Source organism: Giraffa tippelskirchi, chromosome 1 (assembly GCF_054371585.1).
Source record: "Giraffa tippelskirchi isolate mGirTip1 chromosome 1, T2T-mGirTip1v1.2.pri, whole genome shotgun sequence".
In the NCBI taxonomy this organism is placed as follows: Eukaryota; Metazoa; Chordata; class Mammalia; order Artiodactyla; family Giraffidae; genus Giraffa; species Giraffa tippelskirchi.
Window position 1 is genome coordinate 156,560,990 of NC_137275.1, and position 15,051 is coordinate 156,576,040.

At 39.3% G+C, this 15,051-nt stretch overlaps 1 long non-coding RNA gene across 1 annotated transcript in view; it reads right to left on the minus strand.

Moving 5' to 3' along the window:
- Positions 1-12,033: 12,033 nt before the first annotated feature.
- Positions 12,034-15,051, minus strand: part of LOC145510171 (uncharacterized) — a 95,216-nt gene continuing 92,198 nt past the window's right edge. Inside the window, exon 3 of the long non-coding RNA XR_014056851.1 lies at positions 12,034-13,026. This is a non-coding gene — a long non-coding RNA (uncharacterized LOC145510171). The remainder of the gene's footprint in view (positions 13,027-15,051) is intronic.

Genomic DNA, 15,051 nt, shown 5'->3' on the forward strand with positions numbered 1-15,051 from the left:
AAATCAATGACACTAGAGCACTCCCTCACAACATACACAATAATAAACTCAAAATGGCTTAAAGACCTAAATATAAGACATGACACCATAAAACTCCTAGAAGAGAACACAGGCAAAATATCCTCTGACATAAATCATAGTAATATTTTTAGATCAGTATCCTGAGGCAAAAGAAACAAAAGTAAAAGTAAATAAATAGGACCTAATTTAAATGTGTAAGCTTTTGCACAGCAAAGGAAACCAAAAACAAAATGAAAAGACAACCTACAGACTGGGAGAAAATATTTGCAAACAATGCAACTGGCAAGGATTTAAGTTCCAAAATATACAAACAGCTCATACAAATCAATAAAAAAAATTTTTTTAAAGGCAGAACCCTACTTTCTCCAAAGAAGACACGCAGATGACCAATAATAGCACATGAATACTCAACATCTCTAATTATCAGAGAGATACAAATCAAAACTACAATGAGGCATCACCTCCACACCAGTCAGAACTGCTATCGCTAAAAAGTCTACAAATAAGAAATGCTGGAAAGAATATGGAGAAAAGAGAATCCTCCTATACAGTTGATAGCAATGTAAATTGGTTCAGCTACTATGGAAAACAGTTTGGAGGTTCCTTTAAAAATTAGAGTTATCATATGATCATCAATCCCACTTCTGGGCATATATTCTGAGAAAACTCTAATTTGAAATGATACATGCACCCCCATGGTCAGAGCAGCATTAATTATAACAGCCAAGACATGCAAGCAACCTAAATGCACCTCAGCAGAGGAATGGGTAAAGGCGTGGTGTGTGTGTGTGTATACACACACACACACACACACACACACACACACACACACACACACACACACACACACACACACACACACACACACATATACATGATGGAATACTACCGATCCATAAAAAAGAATGAAATAGTCCCATGCGCAGTAACATGAATAAACCTAGAGATTATCATCTCTTATTATTAAGTGAAATCAGACATAAAAAGACAAATATGATTTTCACTGATCACATCACTGATATGTGGAATCTAAAACATGATACAAATGAACTTATTTACAAAACAGAAACAGACTCACAGACATAAAAAACAAACTTACGGTTACCAAAGGGCAGAGGGAGGGGAAAGGATAAATTAGGAGTTTGGGGTTAGCAGACACAAGCTACCATATATAAAATAAACAAAGTCCTACTGTATAGTACAGGGAACTATAATCAATATCTTACAATAAACTATAATGGAACAGAATATATAAAATAGAGATAGGTAGACATATAGACGGGAATTCCCTGGTGGCTCAGATGGTAAAGAATCCGCCTGCAATGCGGGAGACCTGGGTTCAATTCCTGGGTTGGGAAGATCCCCTGGAGGAGGGCATGGCAACCCACTCCAGCATTCTTGCCTGGAGAATCCCCATGGAGAGAGGATCCTGGTGGGCTACAGTCCATGGGGTCACAAAGAGTCGGACATGACTGACTAAGCACAGATATATAGATAATAGATAGACAGACTTTTCTGCACACCAGAAACTAACACAACACTGTAAATCAACAATACTTCAAATACATACATATATACAAAGTCTGTGACCCTTTAACTGATGGATTTTAAGCTCATATGCCAAAATTCTAACTTCAAGATGATGAACACTGTTACATAAGATGGAAAGAGCCTAAAGCTAAGATAGCACTCTCATATCGGGCATCCAAAAGTATAATAAACTACTTACACAGAAGAAAATACAGCTTTTCACTCCATCTCTGGAATTGGATAACTAGTCTATAAAAAAATAAATAGCTGCTGCAGATCAACTTAACTCTCAAATCTTGTTGATTTGAAAGCTGTATTTAAGAGGTTGTACTGCTGAGTCATTTCATGGAGCTAAGGATGCAAAAAAATTGGAGTTCAAGGTCTATCAAAAAGGGAGGAGTCCCAATAAAGTCCAGACTTTTATCTGAGGTTCCCAAGGTATATACCCTTGAACTAAAGGTAAACCAATAATGAAATAGCACCCATGAGATCAAACCTTAATTTTGGATGGCTCATTCCCTGACTATATAAAGGTGATTTGTCCCCATTTTAACTGCTTACCAGAAACAAAAGTAATTATTCTTTGCATACATATAACATTATTCAAAGGCTCAAACTATGTCTACAATTTTTATTAATAATGACTAACAGACATCAAAAATAACTAGACATTACAACAGACATTACAACACACACACACACACACACACACACACAAAGGAAAGGAAAAAGTAAACAAAGAGAGACAGCCACAATAAATCAGAGCCAGTGGGACAAATTGAAAATAGTCATATAATAGATTCAAGCCTAAATGTATTAGTAATTAATTAAATGGAAGCAAATTAAACCATTAAAGGGTAAAGATTAAAGAAGACAGACTTAAGAAACATTTATCTCATGGACAGCAGACCCTGGCACGCTACAGCCCAGGGAGTCACAAGGAGCTGGACAGGACTTGGCACAGATGCATATATGTTACTTACAGGAGACACTTTTGAGCCACTTTATTAAGGTACGATTGACAGGTACAAAGCTATACATACTTAATATATACAACTCAATGAGTCTGGGTATAAGTATATATACATCCATAAAACCACAACCACCATCAAGGTATAGATATGTATCACTAAACAAAACATGTTAAATAGCAGGTATAGAAAAGATGAAAATAAGGATGCAAAAATAAAACCTGGTATCTCTGAATTAACGTCAGACAAAGTAATCTTTAAGACAAGCAGCTCAGTTCAGTCGCTCAGTCGTGTCCGACTCTTTGCAACCCCATGAACCACAGCACGTCAGGCCTCCCTGTCCATCACCAACTCCCAAAGTCCACCCAAACCCATGTCATTGAGTCGGTGATGCCACCCAACCATCTCATTCTCTGTCGTCCCCTTCTTCTCTTGCCCTCAATCTTTCCCAGAAAGAAGTACAAGTATACAAATAATATTTCAAATTACAATTTGCATACTTTACTGGAGAGGTGTAAAACTTGATCAGAATATTAAATATATATGTATATATTTTTGATGAATCAATTTCAGATAATTTACAAAATTAATTACAGATTTATTTACCTACCTAAGAAAGCTGGATGTCCTCCCAAATTCCATTCTGCCTACAAACCCAGTACAATCTAGAGCCTGCAATGAAGTTTATCTGAGCCCCCTGGAAGAGCCCATTATCCTGGATTTGCCCTAAAGACAAAAAAAAATGCAGTGAAGACTTGAATTTTACTTAGTAGGATTATTCCTGGTAGTGGAATGGTATTATATATAATTCTGAAACCATTTTGTGTTTTACAGGATAGAGAAAATTAGAAAATATGCTAATGTTGTTAGGAACCAGGGTGTTTACTTGAAGAAAGGAAGAGGAAAAGAAATATAAAATTGGCACTGGTAAAGGTCTATATGACTTTGAATATAAGGTTTCAATAAAATAATTTCCTAACTGTATGCTCAAAAGGCCCTAGAAGAAATGCATCTCCATAGCAATGAGGGACAATTAGGGCTTGGTTCTTGCACTATTCTCTGGTAAAAGTCACCAAGACTCCTAGGACAAATGGCTGATTCCAGGTCTGAAATAGGAAAAATACAAGACGATCCTGGAACATCTTGTACCAAAAAGCAAGCACATACTTAAAAATTGATGAACCCAGAAGCTGGCCCAAGGGGACAACCACTGGTAACATTTGATTATAAAAAAAAACAAAACAAAACACCCCACAATGATGGTAATGAATTAAAACACATGGAAAAAATGTAAGTCCTCGTGATATTCAAAACAATGTTGAGAAGAAAGAAAAAAATCCTCTCTATAGAAAAATGCCAACTATAAAAATGTAGAAGGAATGACAGACTATAAAATCACCACTCAGAAATCCAATAGAAGAGTTGATTCAGGCTAAAAGACTAAAAAGACATTAACTACAAAACACTATGCATGAACCTTGACTGGATCCTGACTAGGCACAGGGCCCAGTTATAAAAGGTATTTTAGGGACAACTAGAGAAGCTTGCGTTTGGACTCTGTTAATACCGCTATTCAATTAAAAGTTTTCCTCAGGTGCAATAATAGGGCAATATGGTTGCACAGGAAGTAGTTCTGTTCTTGGGAGGTTTGTGCTGACATATTGCAGGGTAATGTGTAATGACTGCAACCCTCTTTGGGATATTTTGCCAGAAGAGAAGTGACAGTGTATATACAGAAAGGAAGGTGAAGTGGGGTCTTTCCTGTGGGTCTGAAGGATTCCAGAATAAAAATAAATTATTTTTGCTAAACCCCAATAATGTACAACTGCAACCATCTCCAGACTTCCTACTGGATGTGGTAGCTTTGCTAACCCATCCCCCTTCCCCTTCAAGTCTTTGCTTTCAGAAGTTCTATCCTTGGAAGCTCTTTATTTCTTATTCTCTGATCATGCCTTTTGGCAGCCTGGAAAGCATTTGTTTCCAAGGCTGTTGATCTCCACCAATGCCTTTCTCTTACCTCTCCCCTGAGCCAAAGCCTGACCTGTACAGCTTTGCTATTTTTAAGCATAATCTATATTCTCCAAGTATCTTTAACAGAGTCAAGTGGTATCCAGGGCTCTCTGAGACCATCCACCTTCTCTTTAAAAAGCTTTCCACTTTGCCCTCAGCCCTCCCTTTTGAACTGGAAGTCCATTCACCATCTCTTCCTCCTTTAACTCACAGCCCAGCTGCCTAGCCAGCCGAGGAAGGGAGGATTTTGCTTCTAACAACTCATAAATTCCCCATCCTTAGATTGCCCTCCTCCTTTACTCCCTCTCACCTAAAATTTAGCAGTGAATTCCTCTTTCTCTCTCATCTTCTTTCATTCCTAGGCTCACAGACTAAATATGGCCCTTTTTCATCAGGGGTCTCTACAGACATGGTATAAATGAATAGATGACTTTTACCTAGGGAGGTCAAAGGGGGCCACAGGAATATTCTGTGGCCTGACGTGGGCACAGATAGTCTGGAGTGGCCTAATACAGGAATGTGCAAACCTTGTCAAAAAGGAGCTTGTGAAGCACTCAGAAAATATCTTGATTTTTCTCTAAAGTGTGAAAGCAAGGAACATAACCTTCTCTTCTCAATAAACTCCTCTCCCCTCCCACCCCAAAATACATCAATTATAATTGTTATGCCAATTTTGTTAATGAAATGATCCACTGAGAAGTGCCCATTAGGACTGAGTATAAGCTGCTTTCCACGGTTTCCATGCACAGCCCAGTGAACTTGACCAGATTGTCTGGCAGGTTGGGTACCTAGCACCTCCTGTGCTTCGCTTATCACTATTATGAAGCTGATCATGCTCAGTTATTCTAAATCACTCCCTAATAAGATCCTAATATGAACCTCCTGGCAACTGGCAGCTCACTGGTTTTCTGCTTTTCTTCTCATAACTATTTCTCTAACTGATTCTTGGCTAAATTTTCCTCTGGATACCTTCAGATGGGTTTGATTCCACCTGGTAACTCACTCTGGAATACTTGATCTCAAAGTATAATTTCTTTATATAAATTATATACCTCCCTCAAGGTAGGTATATAATTTATTTGATCATGCAGATGAGCCAGAATCACTCCTCTGCAGCAGATTTGCTTTCTCTACAATAATTTACAACTTTTCTTTATCAACAGAGCAAGTGGACACTAGCCCTTCAAATAAATTAAAACATTTCCATCCTAAAATTTTGATTTGGGAAGAATAAATTGGTAAAATGCTAACACCAGTTGACATGGAGTTTAAATGCACTAATTATCAAAGAAACGTAAATTCAGAACAATTACAATTTTTAGCCATTGAAACTGCAAATCCTTTTGTAAAGGGAAATATTGTGTCAGCACAGAGGCCGGGGTGTGGGAATGCTTGCCAAAGCAACACAGCTGGGAGAGTGAAGGCAGAGCATCTGGCTGCAGATTCTGAGTACTCATATTATCCTACACAATATCCTATACAACAAAGTTCAAATAAATCAGAGTGTGATTATAAGGGCTATTAATTAAAATTCAAGCTCTCTCAGAATAATTAATGATATGGGAAAATTTTATGGCATTATATTAAGGGAAGAAATCTGGACACAAAATTGGGTATGCAGTATGATCCCAACTGATTTTAAAATATGAATGCGTGCAGACGAGGGCATGTTTGTTTCTGTTGAATGGCATGGCACATGAAGATTCCTGGGTTTATGTGTTGAGCTAAATTGGTTCAAACCACTAATTTTATGCCCTATGAAAAAACAAAACCCTTTATAAGGTTTTCTGAAGGGTGATATATTCAGTCACCTCAATTCCAGGATCCTCCTCTGTTTCACCCTGCACCAACTCAGAGCTGAGGTCTTTAGCTCAGCTCCTTTCTTCCTCAATTTCCAACAAGAAAAAGAAAGACACATAGAACACTCAAGAGTATAACAGAATCCAGCATATGGAAGGAAGATGGAGAAGTCCATTTAATAATATGTAAACCATTTCAAAATGAACATTATTACTATTGTTTACATTATTTTTAGCTCCCCCACACACAATGAAACTGCCACTGATCATTTGCCCGTTATATCAGCCAGCTTCACACTGATGGGCACATGGTTCCTCACCCTCCTATTCCTCGTCACATCTCCCCCTTTAAGAGCACTACATCCTATCATGTCTTCATGCAACCAGTTAGCTATCTCTTTTGTAGCTGAAGTTCTAGCCAATAGTCCTCTCTGAGTCCTGCCTCCTGTCCCAGGCTGCTTATCAGGGTATTGTGCCAAATAAAGATGGTTCCTACTCTAAGAGTAACCCTGATATATCAGCTGCAAAAACAGTGGTCCCTCAATTCTAGCTACCCATTGGAGTTTCTGAGAAGTGTTGTATTTTTGTGGATTTTTAAAATAAATACTACTCCCTTGGCCTCTCTGGAAGGTCTGATGGTTTGATTTTGACCTAGATTTATTTTTAATATCCATGTGAGTCTAATGTGCAGCAGAGTTGAAATACTCTGTGCTGAAATAAAGACATTCACATTGTCCCACATATCCCATATATATTTGATTCTACGGTGTATATATTTTTTCACAGCTTGATTTTTTTTAAATTAGGATACATTTAATACTTTATATCAAAAAGAACTTATAAACTGTCAAATAGATTAAGTTGTGACATATTTGTCATTTCTTGCAATGCATATGGGAACGGTGCCTGGTCTCTCTAAATATATCATGTAATCTTTAAAGCAGGGAGAGTTTGCTGTGACTGATTCATGCATTATGAAAGACTATTATTTGGACACCAAAAAATTCATGAGTAAAAGCTTCTGGCTGAATTTCAAGAGGAACTGGTGATGTGTAATTTAATAAGGAAAAAAATTGTGAGTTTAACCACATAGGAAATGCAGATAAATCTCATTATTTTAAAATATACTTTGACATAAGACCACAGATAAAGAATGTCATGGGGTCAAGATTTGATGCACACATGATGGGAAGCAGCATGTAATAGGGATAATCTGTACAGCTATGGTTGGCCAAAAGAAATTTGGAATTAACTCTAGACTCAGAATGGCACCCCACTCCAGAACTCTTGCCTGGAAAATCCCATGGACAGAGGAGCCTGGTAGGCTGCAGTCCATGGGGTTGCGAAGAGTCGGACACGACTGAGCGACTTCACTTTCACTTTTCACTTTCATGCATTGGAGAAGGAAATGGCAACCCACTCCAGTGTTCTTGCCTGGAGAATCCCAGGGACGGGGGAGCCTGATGGGCTGCCGTCTATGGGGTCGCACAGAGTCGGACACGACTGAAGCGACTTAGCAGCAGCAGCAGCTAGACTCAGAATGCAAAGGAAAGTTAGTCTCAAACTTTTTAAGAAGAAAATATTACATAATTGCCAATTTTTATTAAAAAAATGTATCTTTACCTTTAAAAGTAATATAGTAACTAAATCAATATTGTACTTCATAATAGATAGTATGTTAGAGTTGAAGAACTATACTACACATGAAAGTGAGTGACTGAAATCACTCAGTCATGTCCGACTCTGCAACCCCCATGGACTGTAGCCTGTGCAGCTCCTCTGTCCATGGACTCCGCCAGGCAAGAATACTGGAGTGGGTTGCCGTGCCTTTCTCCAGGGGATCTTCCCAACCCAGGGGTCGAACCCCGGCCTCCTGCATTGCAAACAGATTCTTTATCATTTGAGCTAACCAGGAAGCCCTAGATATTCACAATCCCAGAAATGAAATCCCTGGAATGAAATACATCAAAATGTTGGTAGTCATTTGTTAAGGGATAGACTTATGGATAATATTTACCTTCTTATTTTACATTTCTTTACTTTTCAAATTTTCTAATGAATACAGATAAACTGCAAAATCAGAAAAAGCAAAGAATATCAAAACAAAATTATAAGCATAGGCATATCATTTTTGTCTCACTTCCCCTAAAACACTCATTGATCAAAAATATAAATATCAAAATAAAAGAGATAGGAAAGCCAAAAAAACTAGATTTTCAAGGACTTAACATTAAAGGCCTTTAACCACAAAATCTTTTGTTGCTTCTAAATTTAAGTCTAAAATGTAAAAGACTGTTAAGACTATCTCCATACCTTTTCTCCCCACCTCAAACAATCTTTAATTAAACCCAGAGCCCAGTTTACTGGAATGATGCTAAATGTGCCAGAAAAAAGAAGCTAAGAAGCTGTCCACTTTCTCCCTTTCCAGCATTTCTCATCCGAATGGCATGCTGTGAAACACACACTTAAATTGATTGGTATTAATGCTTGCACACAGGTTCCAAAATGTCAGTAAGATGCATTTGCTTTCAAGTCTTATTAATTCTTCTGATTACAAAGAGCCAAGTAAATAAAACTTGGTTATACACAAAATATGCTTTAAGGTCCTTTCATATACATGCTTAACACATTCCTTCTTTATGGCCTCCTCTTAATTTATTTATGTATTCATTTGACAAAAACTGTGTGCCAGGTACTGTTCTGGGCCCTGGAAAAAACAATAATGAACAAAACTAGAGATCTCTGCCCTTGATCAGCCTACAGGCTAGCAGGGTTAGAAAACAAGCAAGAAGGAAATAAGTGTACAGAGTAAATAAGTGAACAGAGTGAAAAAGGAAAACTGGAAAGAGAATGCATGGGGCTGGGCAGAAGAAGGGGAGCAGGCACTTTAGCTAAGATAGTCAGGACTTCTCTGAGGAAGTCACCTCAAGAAACCGGAAGGCTGACAAGCAGGTAGCCCTGCAAAGATCTGAAGAGCATTCAGGCCGAGGAAACAGAAAGGTCAGAGACCACAGGTGTGATGAACTTGGTGTCTGCACAAACACAGGGATGGTTTTAATAGAACAGGATTGGGGAGAGAGTGAAAGGTAAGAGGTGAAATCAGAGAAACAAAGAGAAGCCAGGCCATGGAAGACGGTGTAGGCCATGAGATGGAGTTGGAATTCTATTTTAATTGTTATATGAAACCTTTGACATGATATAATGTGATTTATGCTTCTTTTAAAAATTCTAACACAGAATCAGAGATGTACACTATTCCTCCCATGATCTGTTCACACCTTCAGAAACAGTGTGGAAACAAGAAGATTATAGAACAGAATCAGAAAACCTGGGATCCAGGTCTAGCTCCTCCATTAGAAGCTCTATTACCTCAAACAAGATACTTAATCCTCTGGTCTCAATTTCCTCATCTGTAAAATGGAACTATGACATCATAGCACTAAAATAAGATACAAATGAGATGAAGAATTTGAAATCACCTTCAGAGTAGATGATTACAACATCAAGTCCCAACATCAAGTTCTTCCTCTCCTTCCTATGAGAGAGAGAGAAAGGGTGTTCTGGGGAATGAGCACACACAGGACATATTCTGACTGCTGATGGAGGAAGTGACACAATGTGAGTGGGTTCTTTGTTTTAGGTTGTTCTTCTCCAAGGCAGGTTCTGAGATGAGAATGTGAGTGTGTTTGGAAGACGATCCTAAGAAGCACTGTCAAGGGAGGAGAAAAGTGAGAGGAGAGAGAAGGAAGCAGATAAAGAGAGTATTATGGTGCCATCATGGCCCCACCTTGGACACATGGGGCTCAGCCACACTGGGGAATTCTAGAAGGCAGCATAGGAGACACCTTAGAGTTTTGCCACCTGAGGGGCAGGGAGCTTGGCATTTAGTCTTCAAGTCCCTCTGTCCCCAGGGCTAACTCCCACACACCTCCAACTGTCTCTGACTTGGGCTCAGAGGACTCCCATGGCCAGTGATGACTCTAAGAAAAGAGCCGCAGGTCCTTTCAGCAGAGCCACAAGGAAGGCATGCACAGGAGTGGGCACCAAGGGATGTGATCGGGGAACCGACAGCATTTGCCAAATCTTCAGTCTCTTCCCCAAAACACTGTGAGGCCCTTGGGATATGAAACGCCTCCTCTCACTGCCAGAGCTGCAAGATTTTCTCCAGACTGTGACAAGTCCTAGGAACTCTGTGTGTGGTGACACCTGCTGCTTGCACCACTAGGAGCCACACAAAAGGCAATGACTCTGGGCACCACATTCCTACTCACACCTACAGTGCACAGCCCTGGCCTCCCCTTGAACCAGCTTCATGGGTTTTAGACACAAAACAGGTTGAACCCATTATTCCAGCCTCTAGCAAAATTTTCCATAAACAGCCTTCCTGTTTAAGAAAAAATTAAAATCAATATCCTTTGAGAATAGCCAGGCTTTGCTAAGTTTGGTCATTGGGTGGGATTTATTATTTTCCTTGTATCAAGGTGACAAAATCAAGGGCCAGCATTTATTGAGAGAATTTGCCATGTGCCAGGGAAAGGAAGCACATAATTAACATTATATAAACAAGACCTCTGTACACATAAGAAGAATTAGCCTGTAATGTAATCAAATAGAATAAGACAGAGCCAGATATCATCCAACAGGACTTACTACATTTGATGTGACATAATACAACCTATGGAGGAACATTTCTAGTATCTTTGGATTAATAATTAACCTTAATTTATTAAGCATTTATTATAAATAAAGTGCAATGCTAAACTCTGTACCCTTTAACATATTTAAACTTCACAACATCATAAGAGATTAGCATCACAGTTCTCATTTAAGATTTAAAGAAACTAAGACAAACTGAATTAAAGAGCTGGCATTTAACCTACGCTCTTAAATCGTTCACGCTATATAAGCAAGGTTATAACTTGCCCTGAGTTCCTTTATAGAGAGTTTCTGCTGAACATCTGGATAACCAGCTAAGATGTACATACTGGAGATCTAAGAAAGCATCTCTGAGCCTTGTCCAGTCAATGGATCCCAGCTAGGGAGAGCCTGGAGTACTTTTATCTCTTAAGCATCTCAGGTCCTCTTTTTCTTATGAGCCAAGGGAAACTCAGTCTCACTCTTGGCTACTGTACTTTCTAAAAATAACTCCATGAAGAATATCACTTAATATTTCTAAAACTTGGTATTCTTAAAACTGAATGAAACATAAGGCCAAATCTCATTTCAAATTAAAATCATTCTCAATTCTGAGTTCCCTCAACTGACTTCATAAGGAGAAGAGAAGATATTGCCCAATAGCAGAAAGCCCAAGATACCTTTTATTTGATCCCTCATTTTCACAGAAGAAAACAAATAAACAAAAAGAATATTTTAAGTATCTTCTTTCATGTAGCTTTCCAACAGAATTCTCTAAATTTAGCTCTCTATAGATAGCTTCAAAATCAACTGTCCCTCGTTTTCCTTCCCTGGGGAAACAGTGTGAAAAGCAACCACTACCAACAACCCCACACTTCCCCAAAAAAAACATTTCACTAGTGATAACGAAAAGACTTCTTTTTAATAGAATAAGATACTAAGTAATGAATTATCTCCTTTTACACATCTAACTATTCTCTAGTAAAACATTTGTTTCCAGAGGAAGCTAGGCATATCTAATATATTCAGTTCTATCTGTTGGCCCCTTCCTAACATCTCTTTTTCCCTTTCTTTCTCTTCATCACCCTCCAAAATCAGAGGACTTCCTTGTATCTTCACCTATTACTAAAGCCAAAGACCCCACATGTATTCTCTATCTATAAATACAACTTGGAACTTCCCTGGTGGTCTAGTGGGGAGCACAAATCTCTGTGGTCCCAATGCAGGGGGGTTGGGTTCCATCCTTGGTCAGGCAACTAGATCCCACAGGCTGCAACTAGCCAAACAAATAAATAAAACTAAATAAAAATAACTCTACCAGACCTGCCATCAGTCCAATGGCTCTGACGGGTGAAGGCATAGACATAGGTATCCCATGCATTGGTTATCTACCGCTGCACAGAAACTTATTCCAAAACTCCATGTCTGCTGGTAGACAAGTCTCCATTGGATCCACTCTGTTCCTTATAAGCAGAGGCACTGACAGTTTTCGGTCCAGATTATCTTCTACAGGGTATTTGTATAATAAACACTGCAAGATGGAGATAGCATCCCTCTGGAGAAGAGGCCAGAATTGTTTGCCATCCATTATAACAAAAATAATGTCTCCCTCCAAGGTAAAGTTTGACTAGCTTTTTTGAAGCCCTCTTATAAAAGATCAAGGTCTCCTATGCTATGGTTTCTTAGCTATGAGTCAAACCTACCGTGTTTGGAGCAGGCACCAATGCCCATCCCTGCAACAGTCCCATGGGACTTAGGGGGCAGGAGGATCCAGTGTAGATATGATCTCATGCTGACTGCTGTGCTGTGAACAATGTAAGTCTTCTGTCTCTTATTCAGCAGTCCCATGACTTCTACTAGTGTCCATAAAACTGCTGGAGGCTGATTTAGCTTACAGACAGTGTAAGATCTCACATCCTTCTCAGTTTTCAACTGAATCTTCAAACAACAAATGTATTTGCTCACAGTTTCTTACCTGGGTGACTCTGGCTCGGGGTCTCTCATCAGACTGCTGTGAAACTATTGACTGGAGCAGCAGTCATCTGAAGGCTTGACTGGGGCTGGAAGATAAAATGTAAATAAGCTTTAGTCATATGGCTGTTGGCTGGAGGCCTCAGTTCCTCACCACACTGGCTTCTCCAGAGAGCTTCTGGAGAAGCTCAGAACATAGCAGCTGGCTTCCCTGCAGAGAAAGCAATCCAAGAGAGAATAAGCATGGCCAAAATGGAACCTGCAGCCTCTTCTATAACCTAAGCTCAGAAGAGACACAGCATCACTTCTGCCATACTCTGTTGGTGCCACAGCTCCAACCCAGCAGACTGGAGGAGAGAACTATATGAGGGTGTGAATATTACAAGGCAGGGGTCACTAGGGCTGTCTTGGAGATTGTCTGCTACACCCATGCTCTCAGGTGAGCACCTCACTCACACAAAGAATCTGGCTGGCATTAACGGATATTTTCACTCCAGGGGAAAGTAGAACTGATGAAAGAATGTCTCATAAAAACAGTCAGAACAAAGTCTTGAAATTTGGAAATGGCTCCAGAAGAGATTATTTCAGCAAGGAGATAAGCCTCTGGAAAAAACCTACCAAAAAGTGAAGCAATTTAGTACTGTCCCTACAAAGAGCTGTGGGATGTAGAAGGATTTGCTTTCATTTTCTTTCTGAGATAGTTGACATACTCAATCCAGTCTGTAGGAAAATAAAGACTCACCCATTGGTAACTATCTCCATTCTTTCCTCCTGGAGAAAGCAGTAATATTTTTCCCACTTGTCACTTTTACCACCACCAACTCTACCACTTTCCCATTCAGCTAGCCCATGAGATAGGAGGACATTTTCCACATTTTTCATAAGGCTTTGATACAGTTAGCCAACACACTACTGTACCATTTCAGAGAGGACACACTCACTATTTCTGATTCTGGCAAAAACACATCCAACAATGAAAAACATGTGCAGTGAGAACACCTGAAAAGGAAAGAGGAGAAGCACAAGGTGTAACAGATGAAGGTGGGGAGTGTGCATGCAAGGAGGTTCTAATTAAGAGCGAAGAAAAAGATCAAGCAATATGCAATACAATTCTATTTTCCATTTCTCTCATTCTCAACTGTGGAGAAGGACAGTGCAAGAGAAGAAATGTGAGGAAAAAATTAATAATGCTGACTACAATTTGCAAGCACTAACACACAATATTGAAATGTTTGCCTGGAAAAGAAGTGGTGTGTGTGTGTGTGTGTGTGTGTGTGTGTGTGTGTGTGTGTGTGTGTGTGTGTGTGTGTGTGTGTGTGTGTGTGTGTGTGTGTGTGTGTGTGTGTGTGTGTGTGTGTGTGTGTGAAGGGATGGTTCTAGGGACTTTTAGAAATAAAAAAGAAATGGTATTCATTTAGCAAAAAGAAAACAAACATTTTTGAGTATCCTCTGCATGCCAGACTTTGTGCTAATTTCATTCACATTTAATCTTAATTCAGAACAGCCCTCTATTGTAGACATAATCACCCCATTTCACAGGTGAAAAAAAAAATGTGGCTCAGAGATAATGTGACTTGCCATATGTGACACAGTTAGTGACAGACAGAGATTCAGGAGTACATGCTCTTGTATATCTTGCCAGCTCTTTGACAAAATAGGGACATCTGTTGCTTAAAACAGTGAAAAGACGAGATGTCCAAGTCTGAAATCTTTATTGAAAGCCCCAGTATTTCTATAATTTAGGAAGAATAAAATAAGAGTGAAGATAATTTTCAGGTCATCCCAAAAAGCAGCAAAGTGCACATCAGTTTACATAATCTCTGTCATCAGTAAAGTATTCCATGGAGTTCCTACTCTAACAGCAGTCCTAGTGCCTTTGAGTCCTTGGAAGAGGATGAATGACCACCCATCATGCCTGAAGGAGAGGAAGTGCCAATCCCCCCCAAATGATCCAAGACACTTTGGCCAGGACCCTGCTTCCTGGATCCTTCTCTGGAGTGAACAGTTCTGGAGTTGATGCCAATCAAGCACATCCATCCTGGATGGGACTGGCTGTCAGGAGATATAGTAAAGGACTCCATTTAACACCAAAGCAATCTACGGAGCATTAGCCA